The sequence below is a fragment of the Pundamilia nyererei genome, unplaced genomic scaffold (genome assembly GCF_000239375.1).
Source record: "Pundamilia nyererei isolate P.nyererei 1_Seehausen unplaced genomic scaffold, PunNye1.0 scaffold00053, whole genome shotgun sequence".
In the NCBI taxonomy this organism is placed as follows: Eukaryota; Metazoa; Chordata; class Actinopteri; order Cichliformes; family Cichlidae; genus Pundamilia; species Pundamilia nyererei.
The window spans coordinates 913,356-928,416 of NW_005187454.1; the positions used below are offsets into that span (position 1 = coordinate 913,356).

The 15,061-nt window shown below is 43.3% G+C and overlaps 1 protein-coding gene across 9 annotated transcripts in view; it reads left to right on the forward strand.

Moving 5' to 3' along the window:
* fbrsl1 (fibrosin-like 1) overlaps positions 1-15,061 on the forward strand; it is a 275,349-nt gene that overhangs the window by 128,067 nt on the left and 132,221 nt on the right. The gene's annotated exons all lie outside the window — the stretch shown is intronic.

The following is a 15,061-nucleotide window of genomic DNA, read 5'->3' on the forward strand; positions in this document are numbered from 1 at the left end:
CCCTTTGGCTCGAGCTGTCAGTTTGAGTCGGCAGGGAACGAGGCCCTCTCTTTATCTGAAAGGAAGAAGGAGGGGATCAGACAGACAGAGGGAGAGAGAGAGGGCAAAAATGGAGGTGGAGTTGGCGTGGAGGTGGTTGTGTGGGAGGCAGGGGCATTGTGCAAGCAAAGGAAAGTCCAGTAACGAGGGCAGGAAGTTTCATGTTGTCTGGCTCCCCACTCCAGCTATCCAGTGGTGCTATCTGCAGCGTTTCTAGCCTACAGGCACCTCCTGGGTACTGAGCTCTGACTCTCAATCTGCTCTGCTGCTGGGCCTGCATGATTTCTGGGGTTTGCTTATCTGTGAGTGCTTCGGGCTTTATAGCATGATGGTTTGGAAGGAGAGACATGGGGTGCGAGGTCAGGGGGCTTTAGGGAACTGCCAGCAGAGACTGAGTGGATATGGGAGGAGGAGGAGTAGGGCGAGGAAAAGACCAGGGGCTTGATATAGTGTTATAGCTGGAAAAAAAAGAGGCTACGTATGTGGGCGGAGGCCTGGTTATGAGTAGGGGAGGGTCAATGAGGCAACTTTGCGCTACTGGCCGCTGATAGCACGGAAGAGCTATCTAATAGTTGGCCTCTGGCGGTCATCGCTATCTGCTTTTTTGCTCCTCCACAATAAAAACTCAAGCTGGTGTACACGGTCCAGTTATCTGTCACAAGTCACTAAGATTTAACAAAGTGAATCTTTCCTGACAGTTTGTCTTTTACTTCTATCGGAGATGCTTATTTATGCTTCCATATGTCTTTCTGGAAGACATATGGAATTGAGTGGCCTTGACTGATTGGTTTAGAGAAGAACGTAGAGGACGCTCCTGCATTTTAGTGCCAGACTCATGCATAAGGAGTATTTTATGCCAAATACCTTAATGCTCTCTTTAAATGCTTTGGTTGTTGCTTACACAACACATTAGCTGTTGGTTTAATTGTACTAACTGTGTTTTTGTAAACGGAAATCTGAAGACACAGGTTTTCACATTGGTATGATATTTTTTTTAATCTATTTTTCAGATAAAACTTAAAGAAAAATGGAAGAGTAAGAAGTGAATAATATCACATGGCTAAATGATACCAATACATGTCTTTACCTAGTGGAGCAAAACACAGCAGGTTTTCTAAGTCGTGCATTTTTCATGCAATTTCTAGTTGTTCAAATTGTCCTTGATAAGGGAAACGGGAACATACCTTCTTTATATGCACACAGCACAAACAGACAGCAGCATTTAGCTTCGTAATAAAACTATTAAAAGTTAACTATTAATCTCAACAGAATTTGTTTATCCAGTTGATGCATTTGAAAGACAGGCAGTCTTGCAAAGGCTGCACCTGTCCTGCTAAAACCCACAACCCTCTGTCCCACCCAGCGCATTTCAGGGTGAGGATTAATCTCCGGCGCACTGAGTCCAGCATTGATATGTAGCAGCAGGAATGAGACTTGCTATCTAGCTCGCTGTGGAAGACTGGATATGGAATTGTTTATCAGTCCAACTCTCTTCTGTCTGCTTAGTGCAGGCTTCATTATAGCCCTGGCTATGTTTGGGAGACAAAATCTGTTCCTTGTTTCCGGTGCTGCTACCTGATTGTTGTTCCAGTGGAGATGGGTCTGGGCTCTGGCGATTTATCATCCTCTCAGGGGCTCCTCGATAAAGAGTCCAACATCTGCACCTGAGAGATACGTGCTGCAAGAAACAGGAAGATGTCAAAAAAAATCTCACTTCAACGATCCGCCCAGCCTGTCATTACCCCTGGGTTACATATATTGTCTGGAGGGGGAGATGTTGTAGCTAAGCCCAAGAAGACAACACGTCGCTCTTTTCTTCCAGATGAAGTGATTAAGCGCCAGTCACCCACCCCACACCTTTTGAAACCACCCAAGGCCAAGCCACGGCTCATGTTTTCTTTGACGATAAATCCATGCAGGTTTTGTCTGTGACAGTATAATCTAACTAGTCTGTATTGGGAGGGTTTATCTCCGCTACGTCAGAGAGTCAAACCTTAGCTGAAGTGTTTGTGTCGAATAAGAGTATTTGGAGCTCTCAGACACACCCGTTCTTCATTTCCCCGTGCTCAGGTTGTCATAATCATATTTAACGCTAAATGAGTACACTCTAAACAGAGCAGTCCCAGTCATGTGTGCATTCTTAAACAATCTTGTTTTAATTGATTTGGCATTCACGACCTCCACGTTGTGACAAATGCACTTGTTTGTCTGAGTGACGAGAGCTTATCGCAAGATCTCTATCAAAATACAAGGATTATGTCACTTAATTACAGTAGGAGCCATTAAAAGCTCCATGTTTTATTTAACAGAGTAAAACAGATTTGCCGGATTTAATGCTAAACACAGCAACTCAAAGGAAATTGGGTGTAAATTATAGCTTGAATTTAATTTTTGAAACAAGATTTTCTTGTTAATATACTCTGGCGTCTTCACCTGCAGTAGATGGAGCATCTTGTCTGTCTCTTTGTACATAACTCTGCCTCCCTCACTCTCTTCCTCACCGCGCCTCTTTCCAGTGGGGTGTGCAGGTCTCTCCATACCACTGGCTCTGCACATGGTGAAAATTAGTGAAGGAAACCAAGAGCCCAGCAGGAGTGGGATGGGGCCCTGACATTCTATTGGCCTTGGGGTGGGGCGCTGCCTGTCAGTGGTCGCTCTATGAGGGCTGTCCGCCTTAAAAAATCTATTTGTTTATCCCCGTGTGCGGTCCGGCTTCAGATCCTGGGCCCTGCTGCTCTCTACGCACCAGGGACCTGGGCTGTTGCCGCTAGCAACAGATAAAAATTGCTGTTAACCACAGCAGGGCCCACAACACATCAATCAACCGGTCTGATAAAGGCTGCAGGCTTCTTGGGCCCCGGCTGAATGGTGCAGTTGAAAATCCTTTTCCAGTGGCTGAGCACACAGAGCCGTGATGATAGAGGCCCGCTATCATTCAGAGTCGAGGAGGGAAACTTCATTTTCAGCAGTGCAGTTCAGGTTTTTTAAAGGAGACGCTTTAAAATGGCACCAAACAAAAACGGAAGCGGTCATTTAAATAAAAAAGCGACACAGTGAATTAGTGTTGACTGGGCTTAAAATGTTTATAAAAACATAAAAATGTAAAAGACGGCACAGTTTAGTTGTTTGTATGAACTCTTAATTGCTCTCAAAGCTGCCTAAAAGTTGGGACATTCGGCTTCACAAAGTTCCTCACACCCCATTCGTTAAGACTGAATTGAGATCAACTGCTAGACTAAACTCTTTACCCCACTGGGCCAAACTGGCATTAGAACAAAACATTTTTTTCACCAGGGGTGACTTCAATGGTTCATTCTAACCTTTTGCGGCCCAGTTCCACGATTCTTAAAGCAAATGCAGTGCTGATGACTTTGCTGCCCCGTAATAAAAAAGAACAATACTGATCTTTTCTTATATGAAATCCAGTTAATGTATTCCCAGCTCTATGTTATTGGCCTTGTAGCTGTAAGTTGGAGCTGGAGTTATTCCAAATGAAACCCACAGTCTCATGGGTAACAACATTACTTTTATCCCCCGAAGCCCAAGCTTGATTATCATCCTTCTTAGTTTGTCCTGGATGCACTGTCCCCTAACTCACCTGCCCCACTTTAAACAAATAGCCCTATAATGTAACAATCAAACAACGCTCTGAGGATTTGTTTACTGCAGCCTTTTTCCCCATTAAGTTTCACTAACACTGCAGAAAAAAGAGTGGTAATTCCACTTTATCATATGTTGCATATACCACAATCAAGCAGCAATTACATGCTCCTTCCATTTGTAAGAGCTCCCATTGCCGACGTGGATGTTTTAATGAGGGCTGTAATGAACGCTCAGGGTGTTTGGCAAGTCTCCGAGATGTTGCTGGGGCTTTTATGGCTCCCCATTATAACGTACAATTTGCATCAGCAAATTACAATGCTCCATATCATTATCCTGCACCAAGGCCCGATCATAAATTAGAGCTCCAATTACAAACATCTATCTGGGAATGGGGAATGAATATGATGGCAGCCCCCCAGAAGCAGGCAGGAGGGAGAGAAAGCCTCCTGTGGATTGTGGGATGAGACTTCCATAGAGGTGTGATATTCCCATAAACCATCCTTATGTGGAATTCATGGTTCCAAAAGAAATAGACAATTTGGGGGGGGGGGCGTCTGCTATTTCTTTTTTGGCACTTCCATATGTCATATTTCATGGCACACTGCACATTGAACTTTTTGGTATTTTAATCTCTCTCCTTCTGCTAAACCCAGCACCCACTGATTTCTATGGCTGACTGTTTCACACTTTCATTCAAAGCTAAGTCAACCAGTCCATTCAGCTGTGCAGGGGAGAGCTCTTTTTATTGTGTCTCAATCCAAACCAAAGCTCTGTCTCTGTCCCTCCCAATCTCCTTCTGTCTTACTCTCTCACCCTCTCACATTCAACTTGATTATACACCGGAGGGAACATCATAAATCATAGAGATTTATCTTGCTGCAGCCTATTAATTTAGCACCACAAGTGTAATATTAGAGTATGTCATTTAAAGAAGCTTTGCAGCAGTGCTTTGCCAGTGTCCGTCGGAAAATTCAGAGATAAGCGTTTTAGTTTGGGCCGAACCATCATGGAAAAAAGGACACGTCTCTTTTTTTGTGCTCGGTTGTTCTTCACGCTTACTTCTTCATAGAACGCCGCCCGTTCTTTGGCTGATATTGAGATTCTGTGCCTGACTCTCCTGAGCACTAACTGTTGTTGTAGGGCAAACAAACAGCAGTGTACCTGTGATGGCTGTGTTGCCTGTAATCTGCGACCTGTGGCCAAATCTTGCATGGAGAGGTAGAACAAAAGGCGTACGCCAACAGATCGCTGCAGGCGCCAAGCAGAAACCACCTCTACTGATGAGACAAAAGGCCTGCGGGTCTCCCACAAACCCATAAGAGCTCCCAAATGCTGCGCAAACAAAGCCTGAAATTAAGAAGAGCCAGAGGCAGGCCCATTTCTGCAGCAGAGCTAAAGTGTTCCTTTTTCACAGCCTCGGTGGATTTCCACTATGGGCTTGTAATAGGGCAGAAAAATGAAACAACGCTTTGCCATTTTCAGTCACAGATATTGAGAAAGCAGTTTTTTTTCTTGTTTTGCATTTTTCCAGCAGCTCTTTCTGCTTTCACATGTCCTACCACACGTCGTGGACTCGTTTTAAAGGTACTAAAACCTCCTCTTATAGCCTTTAGCGGGCGTCGGATGATGTTTAATTCATATTTTGTTTTACATTTTAACCTTTCATGTCTGTAGAATCATATGCATTCATATTTTTGTTTGCAAAGCCAAAGAAGAGAATGTCTCCCAACCCTGGTTAGAGCTTCAGAGGTCAGGAAATGAATTTTATTCCATATTCACAAACACCTCGTGGCAATTATTACTTCTGTTAATGTTTCTATGAATCCATTAGGGTTCAAACCCCCTACCTGCCTCTCTAACTCTACCTTCATGAATACCATTTCTAGAACCTTTCAAAAAAAGTTAGACTAAGTAGGTCATGTTCTGCCACTCGTCTTCTAATCACTCACCGAAAAGAACATGATTTCCCTCCATCGGCGCCCCTCAGCCTTGCTCCTGGGATTTCATTCAGCAACACACACTCATTTGATTTTCTGGTATGTATTTTCTCCTTTTCCTTTCTCTCACTACACCCCCTTGCATATCCTAACTTGTATCTGACAGTACACAAGCAACATCTACCGTGCTTCCAGCTTCACAACACACACTCACACATATGCACCATAGCTCCTCCTCCCCCTCCATCTCTCACTATCTCTGTCTCCCTCAGTGGAGAAGGTGTCTGACAGTAACAGCAGGTAAGGTATAAGATTACAGGAGAAGCAGGGGCAATTATAACTCCAGCTGATGCTGGTGTGTTTATGAGGAGAGTAACTGTTAATGACAGTGTTGTGGTTTCTCCAGAGGCCCCAGCACAGCTCTGGGAAGCCTGCTGTTTTTGTCAGCCTAGCTTCATGCTATTTGTTGTAGACAAGTTTAGTTTAGTTTTTTTAATGTGCTGAAATGTGTCTGTGTTGGCCCTGCCTGTGCTGTAATGCTAAGTAGGTAAAGATTTCCTGTAATGTGTTCAATTACCATTTGGTTGCTGACTGAATTGCAAACAAAAGATGGTGTCTTACGGTCATAGCAGCTTGGTAGCACATATTGGTTAACACATGTATGCACGCAGTTGCTGATGCGTACATGAGCTGGCGATTGCTGTTGCAGGTCTGTCTTGCCTTGCTACTTGCTCCGTGTGCTTTCACATACAGCAGGCAGATCATAGCAACTGAAGAGGAATTTGGGTTCAGATTTAAAAAAATAACTCATCATAATTGTACAAGATTTTCAGTTTCTAGCACTGGGACTCTCCCTGTCGCTGTTCTCCTTGGCCAGTGCTTGACTGGCAGCAAAAGATTTCAGCACTACTACACACTACTGTAGACCTTAACCTGTACATACAGTGAAAGTACACTGGTTAGCCACAAAATTTCAACTGCGTAATATTAACCAAAATAACTCTGACCTGCAAAGTTATTTTGCTGAGTGTTTCCTCAGAGCACAAAACCACTGAAGAAGATGCTAACCGCTGGAAAGAGGCGTGGTTAGCATCAGATTGTTTAGCATCAAACTGCTGAAAAAAGTATTGCTGGTTCTGATAGAAAGGTGTCAGAACAGTGCATTGCTGTTTTTGGCTTGTGTATGTGGCTGAATAGCTGGAGACAAGTTGGGGGGCCAATGCTGACTCCTATCCTCCACCAAAGCACCAGCAGCAGGTACATAAGGATCAGAACCGGACCACGGTGCAGTGGTGGTCTGATGCATCACATTGTCTTTTACATCATGTGGATGGCCAAGTGTGTGTGCAGCTTACCTGGGGAACACCTGGCACCAGGATGCACAAGTGGAAGAAGACAAGCAAGTGGAGGCAATGGGGACCAACACAATGACCTGCAGCTGATCATAACATTATGCCTGATCAGTGCGGACTTCTCTTGCTAGTTTTCTCATGGTCAAAGTTGCTCGCATCATTAAGTTTCCTGCCTGTTATAGCCCAGCCTTTGTTAGGTGCCACTGTTAAGTTAATAAATGTTTCAGCTGTCAGTGGTGTAGCTATAATACAACCTGAAGTACAACTTTTTTTTCATTGAACTGCAAAATGAATTTATTATAAAGAGAAAATAAAAGAATATAAAATATGATTGTATACAAAGTAAAGCTTTTTGTAAGTTTATATAAGTGTGTTAATTCAGTATACCTTTAAAGGTGTTTGGTTGCTTAACTTGAGTTGTTTGCTGCGTTTGACCGCATGTAAACTGTTATGCACTTCTGTGTGTGCCAGATGGTGCAAAGACACTATTTGTCTTTTGTTTCCTCAGAGGCTGCACCTGTTGGGGTTGAATTTACCTGTTTAATTATCTGTATCCTCTGACATATGCTCGACGAAGTTACAACTCTACTGTTGCAGACGTTGTGCATTTTCAGTAACATGTGCTTGCAGGTGTTTTGTAATACTTACTTATTGGTTATGTTATTTGCAAAACATTGCATCCCCTAAACACTGCAGGCCCAGGTGTGGGTACATTGTAGAAGTCATACCATAACCATGAGTCTGTTGTTGTTTTTTATTATTTTATTATGCTTGTTTCAGAATTACCCATTGTCTTACCCACACTCGCCCCGTAGTCATCTGCCCACAACTATCCACACTCCAGACCCCATGCTCTGTGCCCTCAGCGTGTGGTTGGCCTTGGCCCCGATCACACCGGGGCACATGGGAGATTAACTGGGCCGGCTTATTCACTCAGCAGGTTTCCCGACTCCCCTTCACTCATCCTGGCCCAATCTGCCAGCTAACCTCCTGCTCCGCCGAGCCATGGCAGCAGGGCACCACAAGCCCAGCCCGCCTTCATTACGCCTGCCAGATGGGCTGAGAATTAGATTCGAACTCCCACCAATGAGGGAGGGAGAGTAGAGAGATTGAAAGAGAGGAAGGGAGAGAGGCGGTGGAAGAAAAGGGAGGAGGGAAGAAAGTTGTGGGGGGAAGAAAGTAATGGTTTTTGTTTTCATTTATGTTGCAAGTTATTACATTTTAATGTAACACCCCTGGGACCTGGCAGCATTAAATGCCTGTTCTTGAATAATCGACACTAACTGCAAGTAAATGCTAGGGGAGAATGAAATTAGCAAGCGCTGCAATTTGGCATAGTGATTATCGGCTCCTTGGAGGCACTTCCGGATGATTTAAGAATGCTAACATTTAAGCAAGTCAGATCTCATTACTCTTCAAGGTTAAATCGAGCTGTGTCGAAGGGGAGATGCCTGATTGGAAATAGTCTCTCTTCAAGTCTCTTTGTTCATGGAGATGTTTCTCACTTTCATGGCACCTCACTGCAAGGTAAAAAAAAAAGACTCGGGCTCAAATCTGTCAGACCCTAATGACACCTTTTGCCAGTTCTTAATTGGATCAGCAATGCTTCCAAAGTATAATCTGTTCTTTGCCATGGATCATCACTCGTGCTGCGAGCGCTGCCATGCCCAAATGCCTTAGCTTGTTCTGAACGTCGATGTGTACAGCACATTGGCTGTGACACTGATATGTGGCTGGGACACGAGATGAACAAAAGAAAATCGGGAGCTTTTTGAATCTACACCAAAGGGAAAGTGTTTATTACTTTTTCAGGCTGCGCCACAAATGTTCTTTTATACAGTATTTTTCGCTCCTATTCTCACTCATTCTATGGAGGCAGAAACGATTTTCAAAGCAATTTCAGCCCTGGCATCTTCGGGTCCAGTGTTTACCTCAGCCAGCCGTACACATCTGTTCTCCACACAAACTTGATCCAATTAGGTGACAACAGACAATGGCTTACTCCTCCACAAGCCCAGCGCAGCGCCGGGGCTGCCGAACAATACCAAAGTGTTTTTTCTTCCATTACAGGGTGTCAGATCCTTTTAAAGGTGTTTACCCACTGTTGATGTGGCAGCCCCTGTTTCCAAAAGGGACTCAGCTGGAGAAGTGATAGGCAATGAGGATAATGATGTGAGTGGGAGCAGTGTGGCGGATGCAGATGCACTTTACTGTGCAGCGTGCTATAAATCTGTCCCTCCACTGCACCGCACCCCACAAAGTTGAGGGACAGATGGGCTGGACTTTTATCTCCACTTTCCGAATTCCATTGAAATCAACACACTGATGAAATTTGTATAAAGCAAGGCAGGGGCAACAAAGCTACGTCGGGGAACATGTCTATTAGTTTTTCCAAGCTGTTGTTTTCTCATGCAGTGGGGAAAATCATTGCAAGTCAAATGTAATCATTCCACTGTTGGGTTATTCACCGTCTCAAATAATAATAATATTAGTTTGGTCCCCGGCATTGCTTACATCTGAATTTCTGAGACGCAAGTAAGTAGTCTGATGTTAATCACAACCAATCACCGATGCTATCACTGTTGTTGCTGGGGTTTTGTTTTTTTCTTGTTTATAACAGCTTTATCTTTTGGCACATCTTGAAATTTGGCAGCCTGAATTCATTATCTCCAGCGTTTCATGTAGTCAACAAACATGGTATCTGCAATGTGGGATTCTGCCTCCTCCTACTTACATGCTGTGTGCACTGTACCACATCTGATGTCTCTACATCACATTTTGTCTTTGTTGTGGCCAAAAGGATTTCTGGATTGTAGCAGGGTTACCCTAGGAATGAGGGAAAAGCCTCTAAATTGTAACCAGGCATTTCCACATGAAACATTCATGCTTAAGTATGATTAGCAGAGATTAAGGTGGGTTTGTTTTGCCTCTTAGAAGGCCCCGTGACAATTTGGAAATGGATTGAGAGCAGCTTTTGCAAGCACAGCCTTCTTAATCCGGTGCCAAGAGTTCTCACCCACCTTTCCTGAATTATTTACATTGAAGTTCTCACGTCAGCTTTGGAGCCAGTGGCCTAGAGGAACTGTATAAAACTGCCTAAACCTCAAAACATTTGAAGGATGGAAAACATTATGTTAAGTATTTCCAAGACTTTTAATGGAACATGTTTTGCAAAGGAGGAGATTTGTCAGTGCCACTTGCAGAGCATTCAGGATGTATTAGTAGACAAAAAAATAATCATGTGCTTCATTCAGTTTGGAGTGTGCCTGCCTTGTGCAATGGGAGCTTTAGATTGTACATTTTTCCATCTCCAAGGCCGCTGTGGTCGGTTATCCCACCCAAGCTATTCGGCTATCATGTGTCCCATTTCCATATCGTCTCCCTATCGCATATATGAGATGGAGCCCTCCCATGTGCTGGATGATGCGATCCCCAGATAGATTCATTCATACATAATGATAAACGATGGGTTTGGACAGGACTACTTATTTGACAATCATTGAAGTGCCACTGTGATGGATGCTGAAGAGATCCCGCATCCCTCGCCACCCACCGCATAGCCATAGCTCCATCTTCTGATCCCAGCTTATTTATTTTCCCTGGTGGATCAAGGTCTTGTCTCTTTAAAAAAGAAACATCAAATTGAATTAAAATGGCTCGCTCACCCAAAACAGAAGCCCGTGCGCCTTAAAAATCACACATTTGTTCTCACAATTCATTGTAGCAAAGTCAACCAACCTCCACCCCCCTGTTTCTTTGGGTGTGTGGTAATGTGAATTATTCATGCCAGTGGGGCCACAGCGTGCTTCATCATGTTAAAGTGCCCATGACATTACTGATAGAGCCACCAATGCCCCCACACTATGCTAATGCATTTAGAAAGAGGAAAGAAAAGACACAGCAGCATCTCAAGGGATCAGGAGGACAAGAATAAATCACACTACAGAAATTAGTACTTGGAAGTCTATGTTTAATCATAAATTACTTGTTAGCTTACGATCAAACATGGCTTTAGCTTTAGGGTATGAACTATTGACCGGACACTCTCCTTCAGGATTTTCTGGTGGCGAACGAAATTCATGGTTCCATCAATTAATCAGTTCCATCCATTCCCTTACTCAAAAGGAGTGCCCCAGCAGGTACTACTACATGTTTGATTTAGCAATGTTTTTATGCCACATACCCTCCCTGACACAGCCTACAGATTTGTATCTCCACCCATGACTAAACCCAGGAGCTCACTTGTGAGGCAAATGTGAAAAACACTGAGTCTGCTAGCGCCAAAGCACCAGATCAACAAAACTCACCAGTAGAAGCATTATGAGTGCTCAACTGGCCTAATTGTAGTCCAGACTCGTCACCAATTGAAATCATTTAGCATTTAATGGAATGCAACTGAAATTCTTATGCGATAGAAAAAATTCCACTGTAGATCTCCTCGATTGGTGTACACATGCGTGTTAGCAGAGGAGGTAATGCGACACAGGGGTAAACATGTGCATGTCTGCGCTTTCTAGAACCGTGCTATTGGCATCAAATTTAAAAAGAGAAAATGTGTTTTTCAACACAAAAATCAAAGTTTGAAATCTTAACATTTTACATTTTGTCTTTGCACTTTCAAATAAATGTGGTTTATGATTTGCAGCACATTTACATTTTACACAGTATTCAAAGTTCTTTGGAAATGAACGTGCACAAATCATTACCACCCATTACTGTTAAAACAGACTTGCTAAACCATATGGTGTTACTGTATTTTTAGATATAGAATATTCATATGCAATGCCAGTAGTCGTGAAAGTAAGCGATGTAGCGTAACAGTGTGTTCTGTTGTTTTAAAGAAAGACTGTTATGAATCAATGAGTCATACCATTTGCACAATGTATAGGACAAGCGAAGCTAAAACCAGCTACACAAGCAGATAAGTTTCACTGATGCCTTTAAACTCCCCCGTTTTACCAACTCAGAGTAAAGCTTCTTCTTCAGGTGCCCTGAAGAGGTAACTTTGTGTATGCACCACTTCTCTACTCTAATGATTTATTGGAGCCCTAAAATTTGATCAGCCAGCTCAATTGTAAGCACAAAGAATTACATTTGTTTGTGTTATTGAATGGAGCCTCAGTTTAGCTAGAGGAAAAATGTCCTCGCTGTGAATAGTGCAGTAGTGAACATAATGTAGGCCCAGAGGGAGAGGCCATCATTCAGCTCTCCTTTTTGTCTTTCAGGTGTGTGGTATTATGCCAAAGAATGGTCCGATTGATAGAGATTTCTAAGCCGGCATACTATCACATCTTGCATCTGCTCGGCAGACTCATACAAATGCAGGCCTCTCCCCAAATGTTATTTCTTCGTGTTGTAAATCGATCTTACAATGAGCAGTCTGGTGTTAATATGAAAAGTAAACAAGCAGAGAAAAGGGAGGAAGCATGAAGAAGAGGTTGAACGGGGTATGAAAGTATTTCCACTGTCAGTTTGTGTTAAGCCAGTCTCAGATACGCTCTTTGTGAAGCTTTTCTCACCTTTTCAGAAACCGCCCGCGCGTCTGTAAAGGTGCTGGGTGAGATGAGCACAACTGATACTGTGGTTCCCACACGCTTTGCCTTCTGAAATTTCACAACCGATAGCGGTTACTGACAGGGGGGGGCCGATAAAAATCTCTCCTGATTAGAAAAAAACAGAGTGAGAGAGGCAGTGCGAAAGAGTTGAGGCAAGGTGAGTAAAAGCTAGAAGAGAGCAGGCCTCATCAGGTCTCTGAGGTTGTGTCTAGGTTTCAGTTGACACATCTCTGGCTGGCCCTGAGTGCACCACGCTTTCCACAAATGATTCGGGTTGAGTCAAGACTGACAGATTACAAACCACACTGGCATTGCTTTATCTTGTGATTGCAAATTCGTGACAGAGATTGCTAGAGTAAGATTAGGACTTTTTTCCATTTCATATTTGTGCAAACGAGGTCAAAATTTTTAGAATCCTGACTAACCACGGCCTTTATACCTTTGGTGAGTTAAGCAGCCCACAAGTCCAGCTAAGTTCCAGCATGTGCGATGACTCCTGAACCCTGCCCCAAATAGGCTGGAGATCTGAGCTCAAAGCTGAGTTGCTTGTGTTGTGCAAGCTGTTGTGCAGAAACTGAACTGCTGTAAAAAAAAAAATGCTATCGCAGTCAACCACCCGCTGTTGCTGGTGAGAAGAGGAAGAAGGAAGGAAAGTTGTGGGTGCCATCATCCTGTTTGTTCTTCGTCTTGTGTTTTTTTAGCTTAGACTCGCTATCTTTAATCAGCTCTGACTGAATGTACTCCACTTCACAGCTGTCATTCAGTCTGAGGTGACATGATAAAGCGTCTGACTTACTAACAAAATGATTTGACTTTCTCAGTAACACACTTGAGTTGTGACCAAGAGACAACCTGCAGACTTAAACAGGTGGCTCGGCTCGAATAGACATGTCCACATTTCAAAAAGTTTTTGTATTTGCTTCAGCAAATTGACACCTGTAACAGTGGTCCTTCCTACTTCCTTCTTTCTTATCTTAGACATGCTTGTTAGCAGGGCAGCCATAGGCCCTCGCTACTGTGATGGCTCAGCCACAATCTAGTACACTGACAGGCAGCCTATATATCTTGTAACTGGCACCAAATATTGGTTTTGCTGAAATATTCTGAAAAAATGCCACATTAATGATGATAAAAATAAACAGGAGGCTTGTTGGCAGAATGTGGGTGTCTGTCCCAGGGGAGACGGATCTCAGGGATATAGAAATAGTAACAGCATCACCCAACAAGGGTTCCACCGCCTCCTCCTCACGAACTCTCCTATACTCCCACTGCCTTGCAGCTATTGAGGCACTTGTATGGGCGTAGTAAGACAGCAAAGTTTTCATTTACTATCTGCAGAGATCCAACTCCGAAAGCATGCCTTCAGGGTAATGTTAGGTCTTTTCATAAGTTACAAAGATGTAATTAGACAAATTAGCTCAGCAGACTCTGGGGGTTGCGTTTTTAATGGCTGTATGTTGCCTAGGTTGGTAATTAGCAGCAGCCGCTGCTCCAAAATCACACATTGCACCCGAGGCCTTGCATCCGTAACCTGACAACCAGTAACAGAACTGTAATGAAGGCTTGTGTATCCCACTGGTTTGTCTTACTTTCCAGCCAGGTTTGATGCTGGAATTCATGCTGAGCCACTGTGCAAATCTCCTATTTATTCCCATGTATCATTTTCTTCCAGGTTTAGCGTGTTGTCCTTTCAGCTCGGTGATGTATTCAAATCAAACTGATGTGTTTCCGCCTCAGAGGCACAGACTTTTATTTGACCCAATCACCTTTATAGCTCTATTCATCAGGACCACGGTCTACATGTCCAGGTCTCTTGTTGTTAGTAGCACCCGAGGAAACGATCAGCCATTTCCACGCACCCGGTTCCTCTCACACTTTTAATGACTTGCCGATGGTGATTTCGTCCAAGCGCCTGTTTTTTATTAACTCGGAATAAATTCCTCTTCTCTCTGACACTAGACATTCTCTTTAAATTGGATCGAGGAGGCTGAATACTTAATCGAAAGTGACCTAGCAAAATGTAGATTAACTCGCGAGAGAATTTATTTGTTACAGTACATGTCCGTGATAAATTCATAACACTCTCTGTTTATCACAAATTTGACTGATCACTGAGCATTTCACAGTTAAAATGATTCATTTTCTGTTCACTGGTGTACCACGTAAAAGTCTGAGGCACGTCTTTATCTGACACAGCATCTTTCAGGTGCTTTTAGTCGATGTAAATTAAATGTGTCATTGTTCACTTTATTCAGCGACAGTTCCCCATATTTAGTCTGCAGCAATCAACTGTGGTTGATTCTGCTGATCATTCCATACAGAGAAAACAGACGAGATGTACTTTGAAAAGGAGTTCTCTAAATGTATTTACAAATTTTCTCAGTTCACTTCAAATGACAAACAATATGTAAAATCCTTACTTGTTTTGTTTTTTTTGCAAAGTACAGGGTGGGCCATTTATATGGATACACCGTAATAACATGGGAATGGTTGGTGATATTAAAGTCGTGTTTGTGGCACATTAGTATAGCTGAGGGGGAAACTCCTCAAGATGGGTGGTGACTAGGGATGGGTA